The following is a 12,154-nucleotide window of genomic DNA, read 5'->3' as shown; positions in this document are numbered from 1 at the left end:
TGAAGGTGCGTGGCTAACGGTGGTTAAAATCGTTAACGAGGAAACAGTCGGGCGTTACGTTTGGTGTCTCGTCTCTGCTCTCGGTCACATTCACGCTAACGGAATCGTTCACTGCGACGTGAAGTCGAAGAACGTTCTCGTCGCTAACGGCGGAAGCTCCGTTAAGCTGGCGGACTTCGGCTCGGCGATGGAGTTGGAGAAACCGACGGCGGAGAAGATTGCGCCGCGTGGAAGTCCGCTCTGGATGGCTCCGGAGGTGGTGAGCAGAGAGTATCAAGGACCGGAGAGTGACGTTTGGTCTCTTGGCTGTACGGTCATCGAGATGCTCACCGGAAAGCCAGCGTGGGAAGATCACGGTTTCGACTCGCTGAGTCGAATCGGGTTTTCAAACGAGTTGCCGTTTATTCCGGCGGGTGTTTCGGAGCTGTCGCGACTTCTTGGACAAATGCTTGAGGCGAGACAGGAGTCAGAGATGGAGTTGCGATCAGCTTCTCGAGCATCCGTTTCTATGTCAAGACCATCATCACTCCTTGTTCACTACCGAGTCGTCTCCGCGTTGCGTATTGGACTGGGTCAACTCGGAGTTCGAGGAGGAGGAAGAGATCGATGAGTTGAGAGTTGAATCTATGGTCTCAGCGATGGCAAGGATAAGTAAACTAGCGACGATCGGAGGAGAGGCATTTGGGAATCTAATGGTTGGACTGAGGTTAGAGGCAATGCTTCCGAAGAGTCAGGGGCACAATGGGAATATTTGAGTTCATTAAGGGTAGAATCGGAATTAAATATGTCACCGGAGTCTACCGAGTCGGGTACACGGACGGTGAATGAAGACTCGGAGTTGACGTCGGTGATAACGTGTGAAATATTGTTGTTGATGGTGTTATTGGTGGTAGAGAATATTCAGATATATGCCACGTTTTACACCGATGTTTTATTCGTACTCTGTATAGTTTTTATCATCATCAAAATAATAATAAGACGAAGTTGCGCAAAAATCTATCGTTCGTTCTCAGCCTTAACTTTTTGTTCGGTATTGCATGTGATTCGGATCGGTCTATCTATCTCATATAAAACTCTTTTACGTGGTGCGATGAGTGTCCTAACTCTCAACTGTTACTTCCTTTTGTTGATAACTCTCACTTGCACAACTCAATCTTGGTTTGGTAGCTTCTTGACCAAATATTTTTTATAGGTCACAAGAGATGAACTAAGACCACGAAATTAGTAATGATTAATTAGGCCTAATTGTTATGAGGGGTTACCATGAAATTTGTCAGCATAACGTTAATGTTGTTGTTGGTATAAATAAAGTTGTTAGGTCAAATAGTCGATGTGAGCTATAAACTTTGATCAGTTTAGAAAAAATAAAAATAAAACAGGCAATAAACAAGGAGATAACGAGAGAATGGAAGATGACTATGATGAAGTGGTGGGCAATGCTGGCTTACCACAACTCCACAAGTTTTCAATAATGAGAAAGGTATCAACATAAACTATACGCTAAATGTTAAAGAATATTCCATTCTCTTCAGAGCTTATCTATACTCAAAACATTTCCTTTTTTTTCTTCTTATTGCTACGATTTTATTGGATAATCGTACTAATTAAGATAGTTGGCTATCCCGCACGAATACTAGATATTTTAATTTATGACGATTGTATAGCAATCATTTGTGTGGTTTACGCCATGGCCATGGACCGGACCGGACCTGACTCAATGTTCAATAGTTTTAGATTAATTAAATATTATACTTTATACATAGCCAACTTAGCCAATAAGGTGGCTACTGTAGTCAAGTTTCAGCAATATGACCAATAACAGATGTATAACCAGATCAGATACTTTTTGCTGAAAAACTCTACACTAGACATTCTTGAAATCCTATAAAATTCTAAAAGATGTGTGAACAAAAGACAAGGCAAATAATAGTAAAATCCAATAAGAGATTTAAGAGAAAACATAATAGTAAGAGTGTAAGAGCATAATTAATCCTAAAACCGTTCACAGTTCTTAGGCAATTTTTTTTTTGTCTAAAAGAATAAAAATAAGTTTAAAAGCGAACCAACCGCGGCCACCACATATCGGTAGGGTCCGCGAACAGTGTAAAAAACCCTCCACAATCGATCCTTATTTTGGTTTCTGTCACCGGTTTCAAAATTTTTGATGGGGTCTATGCACTAATTTGTTTTAAGAAACCCCATTAACTACCGCGATAATCATGGTCTAAGACAGTAAGACCTAATAAAAAAAGTTTGATAGTTCTTTTAAGTGAAAGATATTTTTGAAGCGAACGCTAAAAGAAATAAAAGTTTTTGAAGAAAAAAACTTCACTTTGAAAATAGATAAAATGTGTATATAAGTTTTACTAGATTAATAGATTGTGTTTCTATACCTCTCAAAAAAATTCTTTAAAAAACTAGATTTATGATTAGTTGCCGATCAACTTTGTTGGCTTGAACAACACCAGAGCCAATTCTTTCACTTTTGTACTTGTAATTTTTTTTCTTACTTCTACATCTTTTCTCTATCTCTTAGCATATTTGAAACTTTTGCTATGATTTATTCTCAGATTTGTGGATTTAGCTTTTGTCGACGTGACAACTTCTGTTTGGTATTTGATCTTGTATAGTTTTGTTTGTTTGCTTTGGCATTTGTGTTTCATTTGTTCTGTTTTTCCTTTTTTGTTATTTGCTTGTTGATTTTAGAGTTTGTCTTAGTTTGTCTTTATCTCAGCAACGTCGAAGCAATGACTTGGTGGTCTGTGGGTTGGTTTCTAGAGATCTATGTATTTCACGGTCCTTTGATATTTTGATCGTGTATTCTATCTATCCAGTGTTACTAATGAAAACCCGATGATGAAAGGTCTACTCATACAAGTTCAAGATCAGTCTGAATCAAGTATCAAAGATTTGAAGCCAAACAGAGAAGTATGATATTGTCTTTTCTTTTGATCAAGCACTTATTCTCGAGTTTCATTAGCAAGAGGCTTGAATCAAACGAGCATCCGGGTTTCTATTCGAAGCAGGCTTATCGAACGAACCATCCGGTTTAATATTTGACCCACTTGGTTTAAGTCTGGATTACGTTTAGCAGTTCTAGGGGTGGGCACTTCAGTTATTTTATCGGTTCGGTTCGAGTTCGGTTCGGTTTGGTTAGTTCGGTTCTAGAATTTTTCCAGCTGAAGTAAACCATAGTTAGTTTGGTTTGGATCGATTTCGGTTCAGTTATGTTCGGTTTGGTTATATTCGGTTCGGTTGTATTCGATTCAGTTTCTTTCTATTTCGGTCATTCGGTTTAATCGGATTCTCTTAGTTTATTTATTGTACAAGAAATCATGTTTTAATACATAAATGTATGGTTGTCATGAAATAATCGCGTTGGTCATAATAAAAAATTAAGTATGTAAATTAAATTCAATATAAAACCAAATAAAAATCTTTTTAAAAGTTACAAATATAGTTTATAACTTTATAACAATTAACATGGAAATTATGTGGGCTTAATGACAAATATTACAAAAGTTAGACGAAGTGTCATGAATATATTAGGATTTCCTTGGTGCAAAAGGAAATTATTTGGGCTAAGTCTTAGGATTTTAATATCTTGATATCACTAATATTTTTAATTTAAATAACTATAAAAACACTTCGGTTTATCGGTTCGGTTCGCTTTAAACCGAACTGAACTGAACCATTCGGGTGGGAAAATCTTCAACTGAATGATTTGAAATGGACTTTGGTTTGGTTCAAATCGGTTTCGGTTCAGTCGGTTCGGTTCGATCGGTTCGGTTCGGATTTTTTGCCCACTCCTAAGCAGTTCAGCTTATTTTTTCGCCAGATCTATTTTTTTAATCAGCTTATAAAAACTTTAGAAAGAAAAAAAAAATCCAGATTGCTCTCCACACAAGCATTTTTTTTCTCCGTCGATCAACAGTGCGTTCAGGTACGATCTCTCTTCCCTGTGTTCTCTCTGACTCTCTCTCGGTCGATATTGTGATTGATCTTCCCACCGTGATCGATTTTAATTTGATATCATGACTCTGACCTCGTGCTACGTCTAATTTGAAAATTTTCAACGCAATCGTCTTCTGCTTTGCATTCGATTTGTGTGTTAGCAAAAAAAATAATGCCTTCATGATCGGCGGGTCGAGTTTCGATCTAAGAGTGTTCTTTATATAACAAACAGTGTTTGATTTTAAGAAGAAGCCATGGCGGGGCATAAGATTGAAACAGGTCACGAGGACACCGTCCACGACGTGCAAATGGATTACTACGGGAAGCGAGTAGCCACCGCCTCCTCTGACTGCACCATCAAGATCACCGGCGTCAGCAACAACGGCGCATCCCAGCACCTAGCTACACTAACCGGCCACCGTGGTCCCGTCTGGGAGGTCGCTTGGGCCCACCCGAAGTTCGGGTCAATGCTAGCCTCATGCTCCTACGATGGCCAAGTCATTCTCTGGAAAGAAGGCAGCCAAAACCAGTGGACTCAGGCCCACGTCTTCACCGACCACAAAACTTCGGTCAGCTCCATCGCCTGGGCTCCTTACGAGCTCGGACTATCCTTGGCCTGCGGTTCGTCTGACGGGAACATCTCGGTGTTCACGGGGCGTGGTGACGGCGGCTGGGACACGACGAAGATTGACCAAGCGCATCCGGTTGGCGTCACGTCGGTCTCGTGGGCCCGTCCACTGCGCCTGGGGCTCTTGTCAGCTCCGGGTTGCTTGATCCGGTTTACAAGCTGGCTTCGGGTGGGTGTGATAATACGGTGAAAGTGTGGAAGCTCTCTAACGGGTCGTGGAAGATGGATTGCTTCCCGGCTCTTCAGAAGCACAGTGACTGGGTGCGTGATGTGGCTTGGGCGCCCAACTTGGGTCTCCCTAAGTCCACCATAGCTAGTGGCTCGCAAGACGGGAAAGTGGTTATATGGACGGTGGGGAAAGAAGGTGAGCAGTGGGAAGGTAAGGTTCTGAATGACTTTAAGGCTCCGGTGTGGCGGGTCTCCTGGTCCTTGACGGGTAACTTGTTGGCTGTGTCTGATGGGAAACTAATGTGACGGTGTGGAAAGAGGCGGTTGATGGAGAGTGGCAACAAGTCACCGCCCTGGAGCCGTAGTTTTTTTCCTTTTTAATATGATTCGCTATTTCTTACAAAGGAACGGAATAAAAGACTCTTTCTATCCTGAGCCTTTACGAGGGAATGTGGATGTGGTTTTACTTAATTTTGGTCGAGACATTTGGTCATTTTTTAATCTTTTTCCTTGGCGATTTTCAAGAAATAAATCTTTTTTTTTTTTCTGGTTAAACAGTTTATTGATTGTATTAGGTAATATCATAATACAAAATGTTACAAGTTGTAATACGTAAAAAATATGATGTTAAAGGCTATTTCTAGATTATAGAATAAGAAAATGTTACGAGTTAGTATACAAACGAGATTATTTCAAGACTTTGGAGTAATGAATTTATTTTTAACTTATTATTCTATCTCACTCAAAAATGGAGTAAGCTTGGAGTGAAACTCAACTCCACTTTGGGAGAATAATATATTTGGAAATGCTCTAACAAAATTTATCACGTGAATCAGAAACCTTTGTAGTAGTATTATGGTATGGTTGTTGCTTGATATTTACCTTAGTGGCGGCATTCAAAAAGTTACCTATATAGCTTCATCTGCAAAGACAGAAGCAGTTCGTTCAGTGCTCTAGTATAATAACTAGTATCTCAATGTAGACTTGTATTGAGCTGTGTAGTGTTGGAATCTTGTTTCTCTGAATCTTGTTTTATTGTTTGTGTTTGTGAAACCTTTTCCCCGCTGTTTGATCCCCTGATAAAGTCATTTTAGAGCTGCTTAAATAATCAAGTGTTTATTTACATCATCAGACTGCAAAGCATCTATGGAAAAAGTTCAAAGAAGTTGCCAAATTTGAAGAAGCGAAAGAAGAGAGCAAAGACGCCTCTCAGGCCGCTGGTCTGCTTGAGAAGTTAACAGTGGAAGAGAAGGAGGAGAAACCAGTGGAGAAGGTAGCATCAGCAGAGGCAGAGAAAGCTGTTGAAGAAAAGAAAACTAAGGAGTCTGTGCCCTCAGCTTAAGATACATATGCATAGAATGTTAGAAATACACAAGACAACGCCAGGTACTATACAGCCTGGTGTGTTTAAAATCCATCCATGACTTGCCTTTCTTTAAAAAAGTTGATTCTTGTTTTATCAGTGTCATCATATTTACTTGCTGAGCCGTGTTGAGTCCATATGTTAGCGTAACAAGAGTATCTATCACATGTGACATTCGCATATGAGAGGAGATTTTCGGGGTTGTTTGGGATTCGTCATCTAAAAGTATATATCCCTTCGTTTTTTTTCTGGAAACAGTGTGCAGTCAGAACATGCTCCATTTTTATTCTACAAAATATATGCATTGGATTGCGCTTTTTTTATTAAACTACAAGTCGTGTTACATCACATTAGAGCCTTGCATTCCGATAAATATAGTTCACTGTAAGTATCTCCAACCCTACTCTATTTTTACTTTAAAATAGAGTTTAGAGTGAAAAATACTCTAATGGTACACTATTTCTCACTCTATAATAGAGTGAAAAAATAGGTTTACTCCAAATATAGATTAATTTTTTTTTGTTCATCATTCTATTTTATACTCTAAAATAACTCTATTATAGAGTTATTCTATTTTAGAGTAAAAAATAGAGTAAAATGGTAAACTAAAATTTACTCTATATTTCACTCTAAAATAGAGTAACTCTATTATAGAGTTGAATTTGCTCCAATGATTCACTTTATAATAGAGTTACTCTATAATAGAGTGAAATATAGAGTAATCTTATTTTTTCACTCTATATTTGGAGTAAAAAAACAAGATTACTCTATATTTCACTCTATTATAAAGTGAACCATTGGAGCAAATTCAACTCTATAATAGAGTTACTCTATTTTAGAGTGAAATATATAGTAAATTTTAGTATCCCATTGGAGATGCTCTAAGGCCATCTTCAACCTAACTCCAAAACACTATTTTAGTGTGATTTTGACACAAAAATCTTCTTCAACCCAACACTAAAAATCACACCATTTTAGTGCAACACTATAATTTCACACCAAATTTGGTGTGATACTATTCACTACATTAAATACTATTCACTTATTTTATTAATAAAATAGATAATTAAATAAATGATAAATAAAAACATAAATATATATAATATTATAGAATAATTTTTAGTGTGAAGTTTAGTGTTATGGTTGGAGAAGAATTTTTTTTTAGTGTTGAAATTATACTAAAATAGTGTAGTTTTGATACTAAAATAGTGTTATGGATTGGAGATGTTCTCAGGAGGTTCTTCAAAACGGTATAATCTGATTAAATAATGGCGAGATAAAACGGGCCCGATAGACCCCTAGTGTATTTCCAAGTTACTTGTTAGTAAAACGGTAATACTGGTAGGTAGCGACAAGGCCGGCTTATAGATTTGGATAAGACTCTTTGCACAGCCCTCTAAATTGTAAAATTGTTATTTGTATTACAATGGGACAAATTACAATTCAGGTTCGGTCAAGTGTCACAGTAGTTGACCGGACCTACATAATGGTATTCCTGGAAGATTGTGGCACTGGCTTTAATCGGGCTTGAATCTATAAATTAGGAACCCCATTAATGCATGATGCTCATTCGTCAGCATGTAGACCTTTTAAGCCACATGGACTTATCTCTCTCTCCTTTTCGTACGCACATACATACATCTCAATGTTCTGTTCATTGTGTTTGTGTTAATTTCTGTCGTGGATTGGAGATACTCTTAAAATTATCACTCCATTTCAAATTTTCAAATACAACAAAATATCTAGGAATTTTGGTAGGATGCTTTGAGAAAAATATCAGGTACGCGAAATCTTTTTAAAGTGATATCTTCTTAGATATGTATTAGGTGATAAGTCGCATCATGTGCGGGATGAATTTATAAAAACAATTATATTCGGTGATTATAAACTTTACTATACATTTTTTATTTTAATAATAGTTAACAAATATATACATACCGGATAATAATCATGTATCGGCATCTTGTGCGGGATGCACATTGTATATACAAATAATTTTATACTATTACTTATTTTATTTTATTTTACGTTATGTAATAACAAATAATAAAAATATATTGATTAATTGAGAAACATTAATTATTAAGTATATAATTAAATTGGGTGAAAACACATAAATCAGACAAACCTCTTATTTATTTACTATCATTTTATGGTAAGTAAATCTAAATAATCACATTTATCCATTTCGTATATAATTAATTTTAAATGATACTAATATATATAGTATATTTTAATATGGCTATCTATTAAATGAGACTTCATAATCATACGGTTTTATGATCATTTGTATTTTTTATAACAAATTTTTTAAATCATTGAAAACAAAATTTTCAATGTGGGACTTATAATAAGTTTATAATTTATAAATATGCTTGAAAATTCATTAAAAATTTGAAATTAAAATATTTTATGTATTCTTATATGGTATATAGTTATATATATATATATATTAAATGAGATTTTTATTCATATGGTTTTAAAATCATGTGTATCTTGTTAAGTTGTTATAATAAAAATGTTAAATCATTGATCATAAAAAATTTAACATAAGAATTTTAACAACTTTAGTAATTTATAATCGTTTTTAAATTCAAAATATAACATATATAAAAAATCTAAATTTAATATATATATTCATCACTTTGAGAAAGTTAGTATGAACCCAGTAAAATCAAAACTATTTTCTCTTTTTAAAGTATTGAAGTGCACGATTATAGCATATGATATATGCATCGTAAATCACGAAATCAGTTTGGTCAACAATTCTATTACATATGGAAACTGTAATGAACTGAGTGTTTATTTCCAAATTTGTCAAATTGATTGTGGACCATGATATTTGCTGTGATGTGTCCGTTATATGAGTTGTTTCTTTTATTTTACAATACTCCAAATGATATATTAAGCATTCCAATTTAAGCTTAGTATAAAACTATTTTAATGATTAAATGATATCAATGGCAATATATGTTATATTTCTAGTAATGAATTTTAAATAAGGGCTGAGAGAGCATGTGGAACCGTCACGATAGCAAAATGGCAATAGTGTAAATAACTTATAAAACCAAAGTTACTTTTTAATAATGTTTCTCCTTTAATATATAAGAGATTTTTAGTAATCTAATAATAATATTTGAGGGTGATCGCTTGGAATTTATCCTTTTTTTTTTTTTTTTTAAATCACTAACCTTTACTGGATGTAGTTTTATTTTAAAAATTTAAAGCCTATATCAAATTTCTATTAATTTTTACCATTCATACTTTAGCTTTTATTTTTAAAGTAAAACCAAAAAAATAAAGCAAACTTTTTCTTATGTAGTTTAGGAAAACAATATACATCTTTTTAGGCTGTAGAATCTGTAAAAAAGTTGATAATCATAATAAAAACATCTATAAATATTTTAATTTAATTTTGGGTATTATTAAAATTATTGAAGTATTTTAAATAACATAGATAGTATTTACATATCACATTTAGAATAACATTAAACAATGATAATTTATAAAAAAAATATTAGTATACATTATTTTAATTGATAAAAATAATTATTTATATATACATCACATCTTTCACATATTTGATTTTAAAATATCTACAATATGTAACTTATAATTACAACAAATTTTACTACATCAAAAGTTTCTACAAGAAAGTATATATTAACAACTTTATAGCTAAAATCAATTTAAAGCTAAATTTTGACAGCTAAATTTTTAGAGGTTAAATGTAATAATTCTAAGAAAATAATAGTATTATTATCTACAAGTGTAAAATAAATAAAAACATTTTGCGTGTGTGGAACCTGGACCCAAATTATACGTTATTACTAAGTCTTCCAGTATATCTAGTATAATCACACAAAAACTTGTATAAGTATAATCTATATTCATATCAAACCTACCAAAAATTAACAAAAGTTAGTTTCAAACTTTCATGTTGTTTGCAATTTACAAAGTTTGAACTACCCATGTGCGGCAGTTATAACAAAAGCTAGGATGCTTAGTATAATCTATAGATCGTAATCAGGAAGATGATTACTTACGAGTATGGTATGAAGCCACCTTAATCGATCTATACCAATGACTAGAAAATATATTGTATAGAGTACGAATTCTGTAGTTGTTAAAGTATTCAGAGAACGTTCTATGAGGTTTATAGGATCCGAGTGTACTGATTAAGGTATCCAAACTAGAAGCTTCGCAGAAACATCATGCACAACTTTCAACACACACAAAAAAATAACTTTCAACAAAATAACATCAATCAAAGGGATGCGATTGCACTTTTTCTTCTTTCCTTTCTTTATTTCTACTTTACTTTTAATTTTAAAAAAATTTATTCCTTTTACTCACGCAATCTTAGGCTCCGAATGGTAACAGCGGATTCAGCGGGGCGGGACAAACAAATTGGTTAGTAGTGCATGCGGTTTAAGTGTGGTTTGTGTTAGAAAAACGCATATTGCAGGACAAGTGCGGTTCATCTAAAAAAAGCGGTTTAAAACAAAATGTGAATAGTGACATGTGCAATGAATAGTGTAACTGCGGGATACATAAAATATTTATTTTTTATAGACTAAAAAATCATTAAAACTATTATTATTTATTATATATATACATATATATTAGTTTAAAAATATTATATATGTGAAATTTGATATTTTATTACTCACTAATTATCTTGAAAATTAAAAATTGTAGAAATAATGTATTTATGATAGTGATTTAATGTGCTTTTAATATATGTTAAAACAATAATTTTTTATATTTTACAAACTAAAAAATCAGTGATACTAATATAATTTTTAAAAATTATATATATCTCAAATGTGAAAGTTTATATACTATTACTAAAATTTATAGCCTATTATTTTATTTTAAAATATAATAATTGCGCTAGTTTTCTTTAGACAAAATTAAATTAAGATATTTGAATTTTTTCTTCTTGTCATCAACATTAATAGATTCATGAAGACCCTGCAAACCCAGCTTTAAGATATCAATAATATTAAATTAAGAATCTGAATTTTCTTATTTAATTTATAAAAATATTTTAATTATCTGAAAAACTTTACAAAATCATATTCAATTATGCTATATTATTAGTGTTATATTTATTATTACTAATTATCATTTAAATTTATGCTACTTAATTTGTTAATTAGATCATTTACATCTCAATTTATGTATATTATATGGACAAAATATTAGTGATTATATATGGGTTTAATGTATTTTTGATAACAAACATTTATTTTAAATAATTCTGGTTGAAACAGTACCTAAACCACACCTCATCTCTTTCTTTTCAAGCTTAACTGCGGTTCAGACCAAAAGTTGTCCCGTTACAGTTTTTTTTTTTTAATTTATAATATTTTATTTATAAAAGCACTAGCAATAAAATCATGTGAATGGTGACACTCTGCTTCACCCGCCATGCGTTACTCTTCTCCCGCACTTCTCATTCACAGCCTTACTTTTTCGTTCTCTTCTTTTATTTAGCCTTTGTTTATTTTTGAGGGTGTAATTATTCCGATCCACTTTACATGCATGTACTTTGAGATTTATACTTTAAAGGATGGTACGGATGGACCCCACAAAATGACAAGACACTTAAGAGATTTGTTTGTTAAGAAAGACGAGCGTCTGATATTATAATACTCGAAAACATTTCTTAAATTCGTCCCAACCGTGTGCATGCATATTTCCTTACGCCTCTTTGATGTGAAATCTACATTATTGAAGTTTGTAGCAACGATACGAATAAGACATAAGTAAAATGTTCACTCAACACGAATCAATCTCAAAATTTTACCAACGTTATAAGAACCATGTGATTACTATCGACTTGCTTTCTGAATACTACCGAGGCAAAATGTACAATCAACGTTGAATCAATCACAAACTTTTACCAACCTGATCGGAGTACTATTCAGTTACCTTCTATACAATAATAGGATGTGAATACGACAGTATCTAAGTGTAAACTCGATAGGGAAATCAATCACAAATATTTACCAACTAGATCGATTACTACTCAC

The 12,154-nt window shown here is 33.4% G+C and overlaps 2 pseudogenes; both read left to right on the top strand.

The window, feature by feature from the left end:
* Window positions 1–1,492, top strand: part of LOC125608537 — a 1,614-nt pseudogene extending 122 nt beyond the window's left edge.
* Window positions 1,493–3,839: 2,347 nt separating this feature from the next.
* On the top strand, window positions 3,840–5,428 carry LOC125609422 (annotated as a pseudogene).
* The last annotated feature ends 6,726 nt before the right edge of the window (window positions 5,429–12,154 follow it).

This window comes from Brassica napus, chromosome A5, assembly GCF_020379485.1.
Source record: "Brassica napus cultivar Da-Ae chromosome A5, Da-Ae, whole genome shotgun sequence".
Lineage (NCBI taxonomy): Eukaryota > Viridiplantae > Streptophyta > Magnoliopsida > Brassicales > Brassicaceae > Brassica > Brassica napus.
Note: the sequence above shows the minus strand (reverse complement) of the source record. Positions and strands in the feature narration are given on the sequence as shown.